Here is a 15,086-nt window from a genome sequence, read left to right on the forward strand (position 1 = left end):
AGATCACAGAGTAAATTTTGGATGCGCTAAATTGTTTGGCACCACTGTTCACAATCAGAGCACCGAAAAGAAGAGTGTGTTATCCGTAGCACCTGATACTGAAGCATGAGAAACATTGTTCAAAAGCATGAATTGTCAGCAGCATTCTAATTGCATAATAATGATAAATGTTTGAAATAAGCTCAAACACGGTCATCGGAGGTCAGCAATGTAGAGCTACACTATGTTTCCAGTGTGGTAGATGCATAATAACAGATGTATAATAACGCAATATGAGTCAGATATAACACCCTTTTTCTTCTGCAAGAAGCTTACAGGCAAAAGGCAACCAAAGCAAGTAAGCTGACTGACTGTCAAAGATCACACTTATGGCCTTGGTCAATCACCATTGGCGATCTTTGGAATCACAGAGTTCTCACATCTTCTTACTTAAAATGCATACTGACACGAAATTCATTTACCTTAAAACTGAAACACTTTTTGCGTGACCCCTTTTTCTAAACCTCTTAGTCCTTTTCCTTCACCCTTCTTCTTTCCCCTTCAACCCTTCTTCCAGAAGAAGGACCCAGTGGCTCCAAAAGTTTGCCAATTAAAACCGTCTTTTACATGTGTGTTCTGCCACTGCTCGGTGAGTGGATTTTTTATCTATCCAGTTTAATTATTATATTCAAAATTAATATAAAAAGTCCTAGGTTTGATTTAAAATTTCCACTAGTGTTAAAAATGGCCACATATTCAATGCTGCAGGAAACCTATCTCTATCTGGCAACTTTAGATTCAGTTGGCAGCAACAGTGCACCAAGGTGATGAACATGAGTTGCAGGAATTCACAAGTTTTCTAACACTGTCTCCCTCCTGCCCACCCATCACAAACCCAGCACTCTGTCTAGCCTGTGATGCATGATTGCTGTCTACAATGCCAATGAACTTGAACTGAAAGTGATTTGTGTTATCGGTAAGGGTACAATATTTTTGTTAGTAGCCAGTTTCATAATGGAAGAAAATAAAAGATATTTGTATGAGGTAGACTATAAATTTAAAGTAATACCATATGCAAAAGGACATGGAAACAGAGCAGCTGAGTGGCACTTCGGCGCTCCACCAACCCCCAAAAAAAAAAAAAAAAAAAAAAAAAAAAAAAAAAAAAAAAAAAAAAAAAAAAAAAAAATTTAAGATTGGCAGGCTAGTGAAGAAAAAGTGAACAAAATGAGGAAGACTAAATTTGCAACTGGAGGACTGATTGCAAAATGACCAAAACTAGAAGATGATGTACTGAAATGGATACAAGGACATCGTAAAAATGGCACTGGGACTAATACAAAAATGATTCAAATGTATATGACGTCATGATGAAAATATGTTGTATGATATTGTAGTTATTTATTCTAACAAATATTTATTTATACTGTAAGAACATTTACTGAGGAAATAGTTGTGGACAGATCCCAGTTCTGCAGTACATAGGTACTATGAACAGCTGCTTTAAATGCTGAGATATTTTTGATTGTTTTGGTCTCACAAGGTATTTTGTTTTACAGCTTGCTTACTTCTTGAAGTGGTCCACTTTGTTTCAGTGTTGTATTTGAATACTGGATATGTATATCCTAGTTTCTTCTTGTGTTATGTGAGTGAATACCCTGGTTTCTAACTACAGGTTGGCTATTATCATCTATCGTCAAGTATTACTTGCAAAACATATAACCAAGGCAATGGAAGGACTTGTAGTTTTTTGAATAAAGGCTTGCACAAGCTTCTAAGAGCTGCCCTTTCCATGTTTCATGCAATTCTCTTTTGGGCTGTGAAACTTTTCTTTTAGAATTCGAGTCTCACCAGAAGAAAGAATGAACCAAGCTCAATCAGCAGAGGGTGGTAACTGGACCTAATGTGTTATCTGTATAATTCTGTATTGATTTCATAAAGGAACTTCCTTTTCTCATAGCAGCAGTTTTTGTAGGATGCTGGAGCAATGAAGCATTCTGAGCAATTCGAAAAGGTGCTGGTCATTTCTGTTTTCAGTAGGGTCGCAGACTGATGTGCATAACTATAGGCCTAGAGAGCTGATGTCATTCTGCTGCATAATTATGAAACATGTTTTATGTTTGCGTATTATGACCTCAGCCGAGACCAAAAATCTCCTATGTAGCAATCAACACAAATTCCGTCAACAATGACCACATGAAACTCAGCCCATCCATCCACCTATAAGACCAATATAGGAGCAGCCAGATTGGTGCCATGTTCATCGATTTCAGGTAGATATTTGACATAGTTCTGCACTGTTGCTTAGTGAACAAAATGGAGTGCATGAAATATTGGACCAGCTTTGTGAGTGGATCCAGGATCCCCAAGCAGTTAGAACCCATACTGTGAGCTCATGATGAAAATCTCATCTCTCAGAAAAGCTATGCGTGGTTTTCTCTCTTATTATGGTTGCCCAGCAGTGCATGTGGTTTCTCTATTCCCACACCTGAGTGCAGGCAATCTCCTGTTGGCTTACTTGTGGCTGAAGTGCAAGGTCTTCTTCCCGATAATGCAATAAAAATATTTTTGTTTTACTTTTCAGGTATGAGGTTTTCATTCTAAGCTGATGATATGTCATTTTTAACAGCGCGAAATCATCAGATGTGAAAGTAACTTCTGATGTACCCATGGTAAAGGTATCAGACCATTTCTGTTGGATAATGTTGGTAGCTCTGTGACGCTGTAATGAATTATACTGTTGAATATATGGAAGTTGCATTGCTGGAAAGTTGAGGTATTGGCATGGAGAGCTGTAGAAGATTGACACTTGGTGTAGTTGAGCCTCAGCAGATACAAATGCAACATATTGTATATAAAGGGCAGAAAGACCTATTATTTTTAAATTATATGACAGATGTTTAATCACTAGAAATGATAAAAACCACAAAATATCTATGAGTCTGTGTCTAAAATGACTAAGTGGAACTAAGGGATGTACAAAAATAGATTCACTGGCAGAATCTTAATAAGATGTAGATCACCAACAAAAGGGGTAGCTCACAGAATGCTAATTTGATCAGTTCTTGAGTATTGTTCATTACTGAAGGGCTCTCATCAGGTAGGATTAATGAAGGTGAACCAAAGGAGAATGGCTTGTTTCAGTATGGGTCCATTTCATAAGCTCATTAAATTCCAGTGACAAAAGCTCAAAAGAATTGTTAGGCATCAAGGAGAGGCTTGCTGTTAAAATTCTGAGGGTGTAAACTTCTTGAAAGGTTTATTTATTTTTTGCACAACCTTTATGGTTGCCATCTACACACTGTGTCAAACTGTAGATTCCATTAATAACACAATGAACAATCACAGCTGCAGTAATAAAATCACATAAATTATGGTGTTTAGTTACATTTTACATTACAATTATGAACCATAGACTGTGCTGTGTTGGATGGCTTGTGTTCCTCAACAATACAGGTAGCCATACCATAGTTACAACCACAACAGAGGGGCATTGTGGAGAGGCCAGACAAACACCTGGTTCCTGACGAGAAGCAGCGGCCTTTTCAATAGTTATAGGGGCAACAGTCTGGATGATTGACTGATCTGGCCTTGTAACATTAGCCAGCGTGGACCTGTTACACTGCTACAGCAAATAGCTGAAAGCAAGGGGAAACTACAGCTGATATTTTTCACAAGTGCATACGTCTCTGCTGGCTAAATGATGATGACATTCTCTTTGGTAAAATATTCCAGAGGTAAAGTAGTTACCCGTTTGGTTCTCTGGGCTAGGACTACTTAGGAAGGTTTCATTATGTGGATAAACGTAACTGGATTTCTATGAGTCAGAGTGGCAAGTGTTAAATTCTGTAATCTGTTAGGTAGGCCAGAGATCTGACGAAGAGTTGATAAAAAATGATACTATGACAAGAATTTGGCAGAACACTGAAATATCTCAGTGAAAACAAGGCACCTGGTGCAGACAACATTGTCTAGAATTATTGAGGTCCTTGGGAGATCCAGCCATGACAGAGATATTCCACATGATATATGAGGCAGGAGAAATACCTTCAGACTTCAAGAATAATGTAATAATTCCAGTTCCAAAGAAAGCAGGTGCTGAGAGGTGTAAGCCTAACTGAAGCATCAGTTCAATAGCTCATGCTTGCAAAATACTGACATGAATGATTTACAGAAGAATAGAAAAACTTACAGAAGCCAACCACGGAGAAAATCTGTTGGGGAATTTGGAAAAAATGTAAAACTGCATGAGGCAATACTGCCTCTATGACCTGTCTTAGGAGATAGACTGAAGAAAGGCAAACTCATTTATCACTTTTGTAGATTTAGAGAAGGCATTTGACAATATGGACTGGAATGCATTCTTTGAAATTTTGAAGGTAACAGGGATAAAACACAGAGTGTGAGAGGTTATTCACAAGAGAGGACATAAAATGTACACTGGTTGCATCACAAACAGCATTTTTTGAAAAGGAGAAATTTGGTAACACCTGATATAAACTGAAACTATGGAATATTCAGGATAGACTAACAATAAAATTAAAAGTAAACACTTTAGGAGTAAAGGAGACAACTTACCATAAAGCAGAAGTGTTGCCACCAATAAGAACACACAAAAGGAAGGAAAATTCTCTAGCTTGTGGAGTAATCCTTTTTTGAGCTAGAATACAAACAAGACTTGCCAAATCCATCCACTGAGTACTTCCTATTCTATTCCTGTCACATGCTTATCCTACCCCATTAGAGGCTGGCCACCTGTGAATGCAGCCATGTCATATACCAATTCTGCTGTGAACAGTGCACAGTTTTTTATGCCGGGATGACTACCAACCAGCTGTCCACCTGGATAATGGCCACTGCCAAACTGTTGCCAAGAATAAAGTTGACCACACAGTAGTACAACATACAGCTGAGAATAACATGCTCAATTTAAACAGCTGCTTCACAGCCTGGGTTGCCTGGATACTTTCCTCCACCACCAGCTTTTCTGAAATGCACAGATGAGAGTTATGCTTGCAAAATATCCTCTCCTCTCTTAACAGTCCTGGACTCATTATCCAGTAACCACAACCTCAAGCCAACAGTTTCCCCCTCCTTTAACCTATCACCACCTCCCAATTCACATCCCCATGTCACCTTCAGTGTGTGCCACTCCCCGTTGGCTTCGGCACATCATGCATTACATGCCCAACCCGTGCACCTGACAACCATCCCTCTCACATCCTGAGCTGATAAACCAGCAGCCACCCTGCGAGTCAATAGCCACCCATTCCCAACCCCTCTCTGTCCCCCAACTCTCTCCCCTTACACACACCCTACTGAACACAACCCCAACCCCCAACCTAGTCCACCTGCCAAAATGTAGCAATAGCGTGCATCCAGCTATCACCATGTAAGGGCACAGGCATGCGTATGTGTGCTTGTTTTTGTGTGTGTGTATTTTTTGTGTGTATTTGCACTCTAGCTCGAGAAAGGATTACTCAAAAAGCTAGAAAGTTTTCTTTCATTTATGTGTGTGGCTGCCCACGATTCAACTCTTGTGCTTTTTGGTGAGTGGTCTCCTTTACTTCTAAAATATTTACATTCTACCAGAACAATAGGAAAAGGATAGATTGGTACCCACCACATAGAGGAGGCATTGAGTCACAGAAAGGCACAACAAAAAAGAATACTAGAAATATTTAAGCATTTTGACAAAAGTATAACTGTCATACATTCATAAAACAATAATGCCTCAATGCCCAGAGACATCAGCCATGTGAATGCGAGTTGTTGTTGTTGTGTGAATGTGTGAGAGTTCTATTTCTAAGGACTGACTTTGTCCAAAAGCTGAAATATTTCTAGTAATATAAATGTAAGTGTTATTACATCTTTTATGAAGGTAATTGACTGGTGTGTAGCTTTTTATGGAAGTGAAATGCGGAGGGTAAGCAGTTGACACAAGAAGAGAATAGAAGATTTTGAGGTGTGGTGCTACAAAAGTATGCTGAAGAATAGGTGACTAGGTTAACTAATGAGGGGGGTACTGAAGTCAATTGGTGCAAATCAACTAAAAGAAGGGATTGATTGATGGGACACATCCTGAGGTATGAAGAAACTGTAAGTTTGGTAAAGGAGTCACCTATTGCCAGTGTGGCCATGTATTCAGTACTTAGGATAGCCCGTTTTGGGTTGGTTACAGCAACTGGCACCTTAGCATTACAACAACTTTTTATGACTCCAACACTAGGCGGAAAAGACTACAGTTGATAGTAATGGACTTAGGGTTCTTGAAGACACAATTTTTCCACTCTCAGCTCCTGGAACATTCTTCTCAGCTCTGCAGAGACTAGTATGCTCCTTACAGCAATTATTTATAGTAATTTCTCACTAGATGTTCCTTGTAAATGTGTAGCATTTCAGAGCTGCCTGTGAGGTGTAAAAGTACACTGTTCCATGGCTCTCACTAAATACCTATATACCTTGTTGAGATTCAATTCTTCAAATCACCACATGTGTATATGACTAAGCAATTCACTAAGTTCTTGGGAATTTATTGGCAGTTTATCAGACTGAAGGACCATTTGACCCATTTGTTCTGTTGTATGTCAGTCTTGTTAATAGCCTTTGTATTGTTGTAAGGTAATTTTGTTCACTACGCTGTTAAGTTTAAATTCTTTGTATAAATCTTTGTAGGATTACTGGTTGCAGTTTTTGAGTTATAAGGTCTCGTCTCCAAGATTATCCTTGCTACTGAAGACTCTACTAATTGAAAGTGTACTATCAACTTTTCCATATTGGCTCTTTGGGTTGCTAGAGCCAATTATATTTACCTAATATCAGATTTTTTGGGTATATTACTCTTACTGAAATGTAGCAGACTGATTTCACCACTTTCTCACTTTCAGGAGTGCCACATACAGTTGTACAAATCACTGTTGATGATTTTTCTCATCTTGGAAGAAAGCCATTTGAATAGCTTTGTGGATACCCACACCCATTTCCTTAGCTGTCTCCTGTTCAAGCAGTTTACCTTCCAGCTCCTTCATATGTGAAAGGAACTGCGGTTGGAAACCGGCCTGCAAGCAGTCAGTGCTTAATGCATTCAGCAACTGTGGGCTCAATGTGTCATCGCTACTATAGGTCGTGTCCATTTCTATTAGGGATGTGTGTATACCACTTCCATCTCAAACACAGACTGCAGTGCATTTTTATCAATCACTCTGTCCTGCTGGAGAAGCATCAGCTGTCACTGCGTGGCAGTGGCTCACTGTTACGTAATGGTGCACAGTCATCTATGGTCTCAGGTGCAGTGGGATTTGTTTTTCCTGTTCTTCTCAGTTGTGTACCAGGCACAAAATTACTAGGAGAAGCTACATTATATTCTGGCATTTCTCTTGCATTGAAATCCACACATAATTTACTAATTGTACTCCACTTAGGCAGCTGCTGGCACATTTCACATTCTCTTTCTGTTATACTGACACCTACGCATCGCACATGGTATGTACCTCACCTTACTCTCATTTTTTTACAGCCCCTTTTTTGGTAACTTTTGTCTCTAAGCTTCACACATTATTCTGTCATGGAATTTCACTGGGTGACCTTAGTGAGTGGTCAAACGACAGGCTTATCTCAGTAGCATGATTTGCTTACACCTAGATCCCATTTTGAATCTAGCTTTGATCTAGCTTTTAAATTCATGTTTACTGATGACCACAGTCAGTTTTAATTTATAATTTTCCTCCATTTCAGTCCTCTGCTGCAGAGTCCGGTAACTGATAAATTGTGATCAAGAAATTTCTCTTTTTAGGCTCATAACACCTTTCATATTTTTTTACCTGGAAGCTTTTAGTGTCTTTTTGGGACACAGTTTCCATTATGATTGCATTTATAGGCATTCTGATTTGTCTAATCCTTAAAAGATCCATATGAGAGCTAATCTCTCTGATGAGGAGTTTCTGTACTTGCTTGGTATCCTGCTTGTTAGTGGATCTGGTGTAGAGCGAGTGACATTTGTGATATAACAATACACAGTGCTGTGGTGGCTGGATCTAGTATTGTATAAACTGTAGAAAGCAGAGTCTCTCTAGCTCCTTGCCACATCAATGAGACATGTGCATGCCTGTGTACCTGTCAAGTTAAATTAAAATGGAATGGAGGAAGTTTCTGGAAAAACAGCATGAGCAGCTGTCATAGCACATGGTGTCTTTTTGTTTCTAAAGAATGTGAATGTTTGTGTAACTGAGTGCTTCATGAAAATAAATTTATTACTCAACATGTTGACTGCTATGACTGGTATCTCTACACAACTGTAGCTTGTGCCCATCCTCTAATCTGACAACAAGGTTCCTTCCAGACCTGAAACATATTAATTCTTAAATGTGCAGGACACAAGGAACGAACACCAAGAAAGTGGGAGCTTACAAGTATCATGGCTTGTCACGATTTCGCCTATTGTACCTTCGCCACAATGAGGCACCTGTTTTTCCCTTCAGCTAATGCAACAGATGGATGAGACTCCTTGATGCTGCTGCTTTTTCTGTTCAAATGGTACAAATGGCTCTGAGCACTATGGGACTTAACTTCTGAGGTCATCAGTCCCCTAGACCTTAGAACTACTTAAACCTAACTAACCTAAGGACATCACACACATCCATTCCCGAGGCAGGATTCGAACCTGCAACCGTAGCGGTCGCGCGGTGCCAGACTGTAGCGCCTAGAACCACTCGGCCACTCCGGCCGGCTGCTTTTTCCGTGGAGACGCATTTTCCACCTCTAATCACTGTATTCACATGTTTGCTTCTGGTGACTTACAAGTGTGGAACTTCTCCTCTGCTATGAGATAGTCGAGTTGTCCTTCAAGTTTTGTCTGGCAGCATGGGCAGACAAAACTTGAAGGACAGCTCGACTAATTCATAGCAGAGGACAAGTTCCATTCTTGTAAGCCACTGGAAGAATTAAGTTCATGATGACTGGAGAGCCCTAACAAGTTTTAAAATATGACAGTGATTTGATTTTCCATTTCACCTAGAATGTTCAGCATGGTGGATTCCAGACAGAGCTGTAAGTCAAGGCAGAGGACTTCAGTGGTGTCAGTTGGTGGGCTATGCAGCTGTGTCATTCCATGAGGACTCAAGCAGCGTATTATTTCTTTCCACATACATCTCGTGAAAAACCATTGCAGTAAAACTGGAGAAATTTGAGCTCATATGCAGCCTTACCAATAATCATAATCGTTCATCTTGTGCACAATTCATGAGTGGAATAGGAATAAGGGAAAAATGATAATTGTACCCAATGTAACTCCTGCCACAAATCGTAAGGTGGCGTGCACAGAAAACAGCTGTATACAGATACCATCAACCTGGCTTCAGTGCTACTATACAGGGTGGTCCATTATTCATGACTGGGCCAAATATCTCACAAAATAAGCAACAAATGAAAAAACTACAAAGAACAAAACTTGTCTAGCTTGATGGAGGAAACCAGATGGCGCTATGGTTGGCCCAGATGGCGCTGCCAAAGGTCAAACTGATATCAACTGTGTTTTTTAAAATAGGAACCCCCATTTTTTATTACATATTCATGTAGTATGTTAAAAAATATGAATGTTTTAGTTGGACCACTTTTTTCACTTTGTGATAGATGGCGCTGTAATAGTGACAAACATATGGCTCACAATTTTAGATGAACAGTTGGTAACAGGTAAGCTTTTTAAATTAAAATACAGAACATAGGTAAGTTTGAACATTTTATTTCGGTTGTTCCAATGTGATACATTTACCTTTGTGAACTTATCATGTCTAAGAACGCATGCTGTTACAGCGTGATCACCTGTAAATACCACATTAACGCAATAAATACTCAAAATGATGTCCGTCAACCTCAATGCATTTGGCAATGTGTGTAACGACATTCCTCTCAACAGTGAGTAGTTCACCTTCTGTAATGTTTGCACATGCATTGACAATGCACTGCGCTGACGCATTTTGTCAGGCGTTGTCGGTGGATCATCCAGGGAAGTCAGATCTGGTCAACGTGCGGGCCATGGTATGGTGCTTCGATGACCAATCCACCTGTCATGAAATATGCTATTCAATACCACTTCAACTGCACATGAGCTACGTGCCGGACATCCATCATGTTGGACGTACATCGCCATTCTGTCATGCAGTAAAACATCTTGTAGTAACATTGGTAGAACATTACGTAGGAAGTCAGCATACATTGCACCATTTAGATTGCCATAGATAAAATGGGGGCCAATTATCCTTCTTCCCATAATGCCACACCATACATTAACCCGTCAAGGTCGCTGATGTTCCACTTGTCGCAGCCATCATGGATTTTCCGTTGCCCAAGAGCGCATATTATGCTGGTTTACGTTACCACTGTTGGTGAATGACGTTTTGTCACTAAATAGAATGCACGCAAAAAAATCTGTCATCATCCCGTAATTTCTCTTGTGCCCAGTGGCAGAACTGTACACGACATTCAAAGTCGTCGCCATGCAATTCCTGGTGCCTAGAAATATGGTACGGGTGCAACTGATGTTGATGTAGCATTCTCAACACCGACATTTTTGTGATTCCCGATTCCCGCGCAATTTGTCTGCTACTGATGTGTGGATTAGCCACGACAGCAGCTAAAACACCTACTTGGACATCATCATTTGTTGCAGGTCGTGGTTGACGTTTCACATGTGGCTGAGCACTTCCTGTTTCCTTAAATAACGTAACTATCCAGCAAACGGTCCGGGCACTTGGATGATGTCGTCCAGGATACCGAGCAGCATACATAGCACATGCCCATTGGGAATTTTGATCACAATAGCCATACATCAACAGGATATCAACCTTTTCCGCAATTGGTAAACGGTACATTTTAACACGGGTAATGTATCTCAAAGCAAATACCGTTGGCACTGGCGGAATGTTACGTGATACCACAACTTGTCCTCACAGCCTTACTTTCTCCAGTACCTTATCTCCTACCTTTCAAACTTCACATAACTTTTCTTCAGTTATCACACATTGAGATCACCCCTAGACTGACAATGTCAGGAATATAAGTGTGCACTTGTTGCACCAAGTTCCAATTTGTTATTGTTGTGTGGAATGTTAGAGACAGCTACAATATATCAATAAAAATTGTATTTTTACCCTCAAGACTGTATGAACAGCTACTGTAGCAAAAATTTAATATTTGCACTGAGTTTGGGGCACTCTACACAAATGGTCCTGTACCTTCTATTCTCTCAAAGATTCTATAACTGGAAAAACCAAATCTCACATGTCTTCTGTAACAAGATGGAGAATGAGTTTCTGCTCTTACAGCTTCAAAACACCCTCTGGTCTTATGGATGCAGATAACTTTCTACAGATACTAATGTGCCACTGAAACTTACACTGAGAGACAGATTATCTCCTACTTACTGTTTGTCCAATATTTATATATTTTTAAAGTCCTTTTTAGGAGAATATTCAAATCAGCAAACTAACATCACTTAGAAAAGTTTGTATCCTTTAGCATGCTTGAATGTCATTTCAGAGTGCCCCCAAAGTGTCACTAGAATGCAAAACATAATATTTTTTGACTACTCAACCATATAAGACTATTACATCATATGCTCTTTCTGGAGAACAATATGCTCCAGATTTCTGGAGAACAACAAAATGAACTGTTTCAGCACTGTCAATAGGTCTGCTGTATCTTTTGAAAAATTTAGTGAGATCCAGACATTGAATGGCAGATTAGAAAATTGATTGTGCTTTATTTAATTTGTCCTTTATTCATACAGTCTCTTGTGCAAACACCGTGAGGTGCAGCAGATGTTGATAAGCCAGGCACTATATTTACCAAACCCCATTAGTAGCCTATGTATAATTCAAAAAATCAGGCGTTGTAAATTATCCAGACACCTCTTGATCAAAGTTGACATTGTTTGCTCAGACATACCACTACTGATGACAAAAATAGCGAGTGAAATGTGCAAGGGTACCTACTTCTCAATTTCGTTAATAAATTACATACTTGGAATCTGAAGTGATGCATTCCCTAGCAGCATTTATGCTGCCACTCAGTGTCATGAAGACATGCACTGCAAATGAAGAATGATATTTCTCTCAATGGGACATTAAATATTAAGTTTTCAAGGAAATTATCTTCACTTCCGAATACTGCATGTGGTCTATTTTGGCAACAGACAAGGTTGCAGACAATCTGTTTGAGGAATAATGTTACAAATGCTTATCAATTTTCTTCTGAACACAATGAGTGAGGATACAGAAGATATGAAGTTTTTTTGGAGCACTATATTTTTTGGGTACTATATGCAAGAACAAAATCACAAGAAAGATTGTAAAATTTGTAGATTATGTGAAAAATAAAATAATTCAAGTAAATAAGTCTTGGTCACACACAGAACAATGGAAACTTTTTACCTAACTATGGTACATTGGATGTTGCAGACATCAGCAATCTGCAGGTGTGCTGAAGTTCTATGCTACAAGATCAGAGTTCTACACCTAGGTAAAACAGAAATCACTGTGACACTGATAGAGTTTTAAAGACAATATGAGAATGACAGCAGCACACTGTAACTCACTCTTAACGATGGTTGGAACGCATGTGGTACAACCATTAGTGGATGCAGAAGGCCCAAAATTTTGTCTACTAATGACTTAGTAACAAATATTGTTACCCATTGCTGCCAGGTACTGTTGATAATGACATGAGTGCTATTACTTGCTTTGCAGTAACTTCACTTACCTTCACTGATACTTTTTTCTTGATGATAAGAATGCAGAGTATGCTGATGACACAATATAGCCAAAAATGGCTCCTATTTTGGGCAGCAAGGAACCAAAGTACACTCAAATCTAAGTAAACTTTCATAAAAACTCTTTGAGCTTCTTCTCTCCAGCCTGAAGACAGGCTTCCACTCTCCCCACTGAAGATGCACACAAACACAATGGAATACCTCTGTACTATAATGAACTACAGCTAATGCTTATCTATCACTGCAATTGATACCTGCTATTGACTAATCTTCTTAAGTGCCCCCATAAAAATCAGATGAACAAGTCTAGAAATGGAGAGCATGGTGGTAATGCTGCAGATTAGTGTTAATGTGGTGTCTCATTAAAAATGAAACGGAATGCTATCTTGCATGAACTGCATATTCAGTCTTGCAGCCATATACAGCAAGATTTAAACAGGGTTTGAAACACTTTTTGATAGGCAACTCATTCTACTCTATAGATGAATATCTTAACAGACTGTTAGGACAGCTTAAGTAAAAATGTCTGTTAGATTTCAGTTTTGACAGCACTTTGTCAGAACAGTCAAGATTAGATATTTTGTGTATGATAAATTTATTAATAGTGCATAACAATGATTCATTCTGACAGTGTATTAATTCTGTAAATATTAGCCAGTTTACTGTATTATATTCACTTAGTTTGACAATCTCCTGACAAATGATGAGGGTAGTAAGTATTATATTCATTTTTTAATGTTTTTATGTTATAATTTCTGACATGCTTCACACCCACAAGAATCATCTTATTTTTTGGGTCTATGGAACAAAATCTGAATCTAACCTAATCTAATCTCTCAACGTCTTCCAGTAAGTCTGGGAATTGTACAGCAGTAGATCAGAAACTCAACTGATTTATTGTGTAAGTGTTGTTGGTAAAACAACTTGTCTAATGTCGTGGAGTCTTCTCCGCTTGTCAGTGGATGGTTCTTGCCAGCTCGAATTCTTGGTCAACACTCACTGTGCAGATAGATGCTTCATAGGACCCACCTCCACTTGGTCCTCCAAGTGCACTGACAGATAAATGTATTACTCATAGGCAAGTGCTCTACCAATGGAGCAGGAGTGCTAGTCCTATGAGTTCCACAGGAGAAGTAGTGTTAAGTCTGGAAGGAAGGAGATGAGTCATTGGCATAAGTAAAGCGATAAGGACTTGCTGTGAATCATGCTCAGGTTGCTCAGTTGCTAGAGAACGTGACACAAAAGACTTGCACACAGTTTCAATCTGCCAGGAAGTTTCATATCAGTACACAATCTGCTGCAGAGTGAAAATTCTGTCTGGGATTGTGTTATTGCTGGCTGGTCGCTAAAGGCAACCCTGTGTGGAGGATATGTTCCCTTCAGTGCAGTAATCTTTCAAGTCTAATTTCTGAGGTGATATGTGGAACTGGTTGTGGATATCCCTATACTTGACAACTGACAGATTTTGTGACTCCACACTGGTACAAGACACTTTTTTGACTAAATGCCATTCTAATTCTATGTGAAATTCTGCACAAATGCTCCCTGCAAATGAATGTAATTAGTTAGGGGCATTAGTTGAAATACCACTGGAGAGCAGTTGGAACCATAAAGTCACTATTGGCTTTGGTACAAACACATTACACAAAGTACTATAGCAAAGCTCTCCCAAGGCTCACCTCGCATTTCAAACAAATGTAACACATATTATTAATACTGAGCCTAAACAGTATCGCGATGAATACTACTTGTTGTTGATGTGGTCTTCAGTCCTGAGACTGGTTTGATGCAGCTCTCCATGCTACCCTATCCTGTGCAAGCTTCTTCATCTACCAGTACTTACTGCAACCCATATCCTTCTGAATCTGCTTAGTGTATTCATCTCTTGGTCTCCCTCTACGATTTTTACCCTCCATGCTGCCCTCCAATGCTAAATTTGTGATCCCTTGATGCCTCAGAACATGTCCTACTAACCGGTCCCTTCTTTTTGTCAAGCTGAGCCACATACTCCTCTTCTCCCCAATTCTATTCAATACTTCATCATTAGTTATATGATCTACCCATCTAATCTTCAGCATTCTTCTGTAGCACCACATTTTGAAAGCTTCTATTCTCTTCTTGTCCAAACTATTTATCGTCCAAGTTTCACATCCATACATGGCTACACTCCATACAAATACTTTCAGAAACGACTTCCTGACACTCAAATCTATACTCGATGTTAACAAATTTCTCTTCTTCAGAAACGCTTTCCTTGCCATTGCCAGTCTACATTTTATATCCTCTCTACTTCGACCATCATCAGTTATTTTGCTCCCCAAATACTTTAAGCGTCTCATTTTCT

The sequence above is a fragment of the Schistocerca americana genome, chromosome 1 (genome assembly GCF_021461395.2).
Source record: "Schistocerca americana isolate TAMUIC-IGC-003095 chromosome 1, iqSchAmer2.1, whole genome shotgun sequence".
Classification (NCBI taxonomy): domain Eukaryota; kingdom Metazoa; phylum Arthropoda; class Insecta; order Orthoptera; family Acrididae; genus Schistocerca; species Schistocerca americana.